Source organism: Belonocnema kinseyi, chromosome 1 (assembly GCF_010883055.1).
Source record: "Belonocnema kinseyi isolate 2016_QV_RU_SX_M_011 chromosome 1, B_treatae_v1, whole genome shotgun sequence".
Lineage (NCBI taxonomy): Eukaryota > Metazoa > Arthropoda > Insecta > Hymenoptera > Cynipidae > Belonocnema > Belonocnema kinseyi.
This window is the reverse complement of record NC_046657.1, coordinates 95,283,120-95,290,605: the sequence shown is the minus strand read 5'-3', so window position 1 is coordinate 95,290,605 and position 7,486 is coordinate 95,283,120.

The window sequence follows — 7,486 nt, the reverse complement described above, 5'->3', positions numbered from 1 at the left end:
CTTTGAAGGCACGTCTTTACTCATCAAGATCTGATTTTGAACTAACGATGAAACGTATCACCAATATCACATTCATGCACTATACACACTTAAATCATGGTTGACAGTTTATGTTACTGAGATTACGCATAACTCTTGAAGCTTTATTCTAAACATCTTAGAATCGAAGAACACACACGACTTATAACATATTATTTTCATTACTCTAAATGTAGATTATATTTTGCTCTATATACATATATACAATAGTTGAAATAATCCAACAATGTCAAATATTTGGACATGGGGCATATTGTAGAAATTGACGAAAATGTGTAAAATGCCTTAAAGAACATCTCACCGCAGCTTTTGACAAAGCACGCGACGAGCCACCAAAGTGTGCCTATTGCAAAGAACACATAGAAAACAAAAAATGTTGCCGTTGCCAAGAACTCAAGCTGAGACAACGCATCCTCACCTACACAATAAATACCAAAAACATGGAAGACCACGAAAAACTCATACAAATGTTTCATGCTATTAAACTTGAGGACCATACCAACGCCATCAAGGATGAGCGAGCAGTCAAGTTGGTAATCAAGGGATTACCGAATTATGACACGGGAGAAATTACAGAGGATCTCAAAAAGCAGGGGCTGAGTATAATCAGATGCGTTGAGATGGAAACCGCAAAAAACAAACAACAACGCTATCACTTTTACATGGTCACACTGCATTAAGTGTCTAAAGCTACCGAAGCATATAAAATAAACTATATACTATATGTTCGCATCAAGTGGGAAAAGCATCGCAATCCACGAAGAGAAACATAGTGCCACAGATGCCAAAAATTCGGGCATAGACAAGACACTGTCAAACTCAAGACACTCAAGACACTGTCAAATTAAACCCAGGTGTGTAAAGTGCATAAAGGATCATCACACTCAGAAGTGCGACAAGAAAACGGATGAAAACCCCCAGTTCACAAACTGCAATGGAAATCATCTTTCTAATTACACAGGCTGTCCAGCATACATAAAGCACATAAAAAAAATTGACGAAAGGAGAAGTAGAAACCGAACTCAGAGGATTAATACCAAAGAAGCGCCGCAGTATAATGAAACCAACTACCCGAATCTCAGATCCAGACAACGAACAATACTTCCAGATCCTGGCCTAACTCTACAACAGCAATTAGTGGGCCCCACAAACGGTGCTGCAAAAAGTAGGGGCACTCAACAAAATCGATGGAGGGGCATCTAAGTCCCACATATACAGCAACCAGAAAATGGAGCAGACCAGCGGATAGAAGAGATGAATTGCAGATTGAGAGCTTGAGAATGAACTGATCACGAGATTTGAAGAGAGTGACGTTGAACATAGTGCAGTGCTTTTACCAAGTTTAGTGAAATGAAGAGACAAAGGAGTGTGGCTCGAGTGTCTTCGACCGTCTGGGCGGAAGGTGTGTGGCTCGCCGCCCAGGTGTTGTGACGAAAAAGTGCCTAGGTGAGGAAGGTGACCTGTGGTCACTCTCTCTCCCAGCCACAATGCCCAAATCAGGAAAACTAATGGTCAGGGATTTAAATAACGAGGATGACCAAAGCAAGACTAAGAAATTCAAACCATACTTGAGCGAGGAAGCTATCAATGGAAGCCCAATAAAGCTCACCAACAGGTTCAGCTCACTACCTACCGATTCTTCAATGGACCCAGATGTTGGTGATGTCGATGAACCTAAACTGGACAAAACTGAACCTACGAAGGACTTCAAAGATGATGCTGCAGCCTTCCCTTCCAAGAAGGACAGCAAGAAGCAAAAGAACCCCCCTATCATAATTGAAAAGGAAATTGATGATCTGGCGATGCTGATAAATCTCATACATGAGGTCACTAAAGGAGAACCTGAAATTTCGAAGAACAGAAGTTCTTCAAGAATTACAATATATACGGACCTGCCGGAAGATTATGAAAAAATCCTGGAACTCTTCATAACACAGAATATACCGTACCACACATTCGGCGAAAAGACTGACAAGTTAGTGAAACTAGTTATTCGTGGTCTGGGCTTATTTGAGCCTAGTGATATAACAAACAGCCTTGAAACTCAAGGTCTCAAGATTTCTAGTGTTATTTTAATGAAGCAAAAAAGTGATAGACAATTTGTGAGCCCAATATACCAAGTGACATTAAGTAAAGATGTGAAACTAATAGATGCCTACAAAATCAAAGTGGTCTGTTTCATGAGAATTTCGTGGAAAAAATATCGAAATAGTAAGAGAACGACACAATGCCGACGATGCCAACGATTCGGACACGGGACAAAGAATTGCCATGTCACCCCTAAGTGTGTCAAGTGCCTGGAAACACACATCACACAGGAATGTAAAAAACTTAAAGAAACCATCCCGCAGTGTGTTAACTGCACGGTTAAAAATAATATTAAATTTAATATACCCATGAATGTTAAAATTAATATATGAAGTATATGAAATCGCCATTAAGAGCGCGTATATTAAATTTCGTATCCATTCATGTTAATCACTTACAAGAAAAATCATATAATTTTATTTTTCACAAATTTAAAATAAGTTTATCTGTAAATTTCGATTTTAAATAATAAAACATGATACATTCTTCCTGTTAACCAAAAATAAAATTGGATTATAAGTCGAAAAGTTCAATTAAGCAAATAAGTAACAGACTTAACCTACAATTAATTGTATTCCCCTTAAATTTTGACCATTTAGAGCAAAATTAGGAAAAATTTTACTTGTACATCGCACTTTCATTATAAATAACAACTGAGTCTACGAATTCTAGATTATTAATTTCATTGAGCACTACTTTATAAAAAAAATGAAAGGAAACAAAAGTACAGAAATTGTCAACATGAGAAATAGTAGGGGGGAAATGGTATATAATGCAGACGGAATACTAGAGGCTTTCAGAGACTACTTTAGGACACAATTCGGAGATGAAACTATAGGACACGACAACTGCGATGTTGAACACGATGCGATGGAAAACTCAATTGAGAAAATCTGTGTCACTAACATTAGGGATATAATTAAGAACTTGAAAAACGGTAAGGCTGCCGGTGTAGACGTTATTAACGCTGAAATGCAACACGGTGGCGCGTGCATACCACACAGACTGTGCGAATTTATAAATTTATGCTTCGAGATGGGAGACGTCCCAGGCGATTGGAAAAAAGCGAATATCGTACCAATATACAAGAGAAAGGGAGATGAAAGCGAGTACAATAATTACAGAGGGATCAGCTTATTAAGCACCGTAAGTAAAATATATTCAAAAATACTTATTCGTAGTGTAATGAAAATAACAGAAGCCAAGATTTGGGAAGTTCAAAGTGGGTTTATGCCAGGAAGGTCATGTACAGATCAAATATTTAGGTAGCAAAGCGAGTGTAAGAGTAAATGGGAAACTGAGTGACTGTTTCGATATTATTCAAGGAGTTAGACGAATCAAATTACGAATGTAATTTTTTCTTGAAGTGATTGCTGAGAACTATAAAGTAAAAGAAAAGATACAAATAATTTTAAAAAACTCCAAATTTCTAGCATTATTCTAACAGAATATTATTATAAATAATAAATTGTCTAAACAATTCTAGAAATTTTTTGTTTTCATTGTTACATTATAGGCTTCATGAAAACAACCAGAATTGTTGTCAACAAAATTTCGATAGAAAATTATTTCAACCAAAATTTTCGAGAAAATTGTGTTGGGGAAAAAAAAGGATTTCTGAGATGATTATGAAGAAAATAAGAGAGTCTCTTTTTAAAAAATGTGTAATGATCTTACACGGTACTTTTAATGCCAAATGTCCAATCCGTTATCACCCTCCTATATCCCATCCGTTACCACTTTTCTCATATTCTCCAAGTATTAAAAACATTTTTAAATTAACTATGATGGGTATTATCTCAAACTAAGTTTAAATTTCAAATTTTTTATCTTTTAGTACATACTAAAGAAAAGAAACTTTTCTGTATTTTCTTTTCCACATGTGATTGAATATATCGTAAATATCTGAATTGTTAAATATTGTTATTTTTAACATTTTAATTTGAACAGTTTGGGTTATCTTATTTTTGAATGGCCGTATTACGATAAAGATTCCTTTAAAAATTAAAATATTTGGTTAAAAATTGATTTTACTTGGTTAAAAGCCTAATTATCTAACTTAAAATTAATCTATTTTATTTTTTGTTGAAAATATATCTTTTTTACTTGAAAGTTTTTCTATTTTGTTGAAATTTTTCTGAAAAGAAAACTAACGTTTTTCTTTTCTTAATTCAACTATTAGTTTAAAAAATTCCTTTAGAAGTTATAAGATTTGTTTGAAAATTCATCCGCAGGGTTGAAAATTCATTTTTTTGGTTAAGAATTAGTTCTTTTTTTTCAAATTGAACATTCATGTTTCAACTAAAACTGTAACTTCCCTTTTTCGTCGAAATTTTTTTTTTTTTTTATGTGCATTTCAACTTGCTGGTTGAAATTTTATCTGTAAGATTATAAACTTAACTATATCGTTTAATATTTATATTATTTGGTTAAAAACTTATTTCTCTGACTTCAAATTAAACTATTAAATTTTTTGTTGAAAATTCATCTAATTGTTGAAAAATTGCCTTTTCTTGGTAGAAAATTCAACTAGTTGTTTAATTTTATTTATTAAAGATGCATCATTTTATTTAAAAGTTAATTTCCGTGGTTACAAATTTAACAGAGTATGTTAAAAATTTCGTTTTTGAATTATTAATTTTTTAAATAAAAATGTAGCTTTTTAGCTATTATATTGCTGCAGAAAGTTGTATTTTCTCAGTTGAAATTTCACTAATTTGGTGAAAACCCTTTTTTTAGTCAAAAACCTAATTATTTTGGTAGAAAATGCATATTGTTGGGTTGGAATTTTTTATCAAAAATTCGTCTTTATGACACAAAAACTGAACACTTTGAGATTCTTTTTCATTCTCGATTAAAAATTTTTTCTTGGTTGAAAACTCAATCTTTTTTGTTAGAAATTTAAATTTTTTAGTTTAATTTCACGTTTTTTTATTGAAAATTAAAGTACTTTCTCGTGGAAATGTTAAATATTACACTTTTTGTTGAGAATTCATTTTTTTATCCGAGTTTTATCAGTTTGGATAAAAACTTAATTATGTTGTTGAAAATTCATTTTTTCGAGTTTGAAAATTAATTATTTTAACTAAAAATGTAATAAAAAAATTTTACATTGATAAATCTTGATCATTTGGAAGCTCAATTGTGTGAATTTGGCAACATTCCTTCCATTGAGTTTTTCAAATTACCCAATTGGCATTTAGGGCAAGCAATAACAATGCTTTAGAGATTTTCGTGACAAACCTATTTTTTTAGAGAAAGATTAAAGTCATATTACCTTTTTTTAATATATATGAACATTCTAAAATAATAAAAGAATCCGTTATTTACATTTATAATGCATGTTTGTATAATAAAAATATAAACATTATAAATTGAAGTAAAAGTATTATAAAAATATTTGCAGATTTTTCCAAGATTAATTTCCTGGTCAATTTCCCAATATATAACTGATTTTATCGAGACTTAGGTGTATAATTATAATTGTAAAATAGAAACATACAAATAAATATTCATCAGAGATCGATTTTCGTATTAAATTAAGTAGCTTTGAAAATTCTCTCTAGAGATTTTCAAAATTACACACTAAGTACCTGATGCATAATTATATTCGCATATTAGGTATTTTAACTTCAATCACCAGCTAACTTCACTTCTTTGATTGTGAAGGGGGAAACAATGGGCCAAATGCATGGGATTCGGTCTATGTTTGCCGTATCTTGCTAATATCTTCATAAAAACTTTTTTTTTGTATAAGTATATTCAATACATTTTTTCCCGTCAGCTTTTAACGAAGTGAAGTGAGCTGATGGTTGAAGTTAAAATACCTCATTTATTCTGATGCAAAAAATCAAATGAATTACGTAAGAAAAACAACAAATGCCAGATCCAGTGGACTTTCCGGCAATTCGCCATAAAAAAACGTGGACAAACAACGAGGACAAAATTCAGCAAGGAGAGATTACTCAAGGGGCGACATAAATCGATGGCAGAGGAAATGAACCTTAACATCAAAACCTAGAATGAAACAACTCCATAAACCCACTCAGAACTTCTATACAACCTCCAACAAAACAAAATGCATGGATTACAAGAAATCATAATCAAGACCAACATAACTTTCAAGAGCGTGTAGGCCTCTGGAAGGAAATCAACGTGCAATTGAACATAGCGAATCTACTTAGTTAAAATTCTTAAAAACGAATTAGCTTCTTCAGACTGTGACATCGATACGGGGATTATATATAAACCTACTATGCAAAGCAATAGTTCAAGTCACACATATCTTTAATTCTTGCTTCAAATTGTCATCTTTTCCTAAAAAAATATATGTAGCTAACGTCCTCGCCTGTCAAAAACCAGGCAAAGACAAGTTATTTCCAAAAAATTACAGGCCAATTATCTTACTACCGACGCTAAGTACAATTTTTTGAAATCATTATTCTAAACCGAATGAATAAACAGGAATCAATAAATAAATTACGCATACCGAAACAATTTGGATTTCGGCAAAAACACAGCTCGTTCCAACAATTAGCCAGACTTACAAATCATACATATCTGCTCAATTTAATTTGAATAAACACACAGCAGCAGTAATGCTGGATATTGAAATAGCGTTCGATACCATCTGTCACAGAGACTTAATATACAAGCTCAGTAAAATAAAAATTTCCATGAGCATAATTAGAATACTTGTTAGTTACTTGAACAACAGAATATTCTGCATAGCAGACAATAATCTGAAATCCAAACCACAAAAAATTGTAGCAGGCGTACCACAAGGCTCAATGTTAGGTCCAATCTTATTTATATATTATATTAATCACATTAAGAAAAAAAAGAAAACAAATATAGCTATATTCACGGACGATACGGCTATATGCGCTTCCTCTTGGAAAAAATATATGGCTGTAAGGTACCTATAAAAACACCTGAACGACATTGAATTCGATTGATTGATTCATTATTGATGAATTGATTATGATTGCATGGTTGTGCTTCATATGATTTTGATTGCGGAGAAACGAATTGATCGATTGGGATTGAAAAACTACCTCTCGCCATGGGTGGCGATTCACCTGGAAACAACCTTTCCAAAATAAGAAGAACTGGAAGCAACCCCGGTCTTAACAACTCTACGGTACCAATATACAACAGCTTTGGAGCACTAAGCTCACTGAACGAAAAAGGCAACGCTGAAAGGATGGATGACGAAGAAGAAAACGGCCCTGCATCTATTGCTCAACCAGAAAAACCAGAGGGAAAAGTTAAACTACCACCAATAGTTATTACCGAAGGCATCAAAGACTATTCTATATGTATCAAAAGTATAGTTGACTCTTCAACCGAAAAGGAG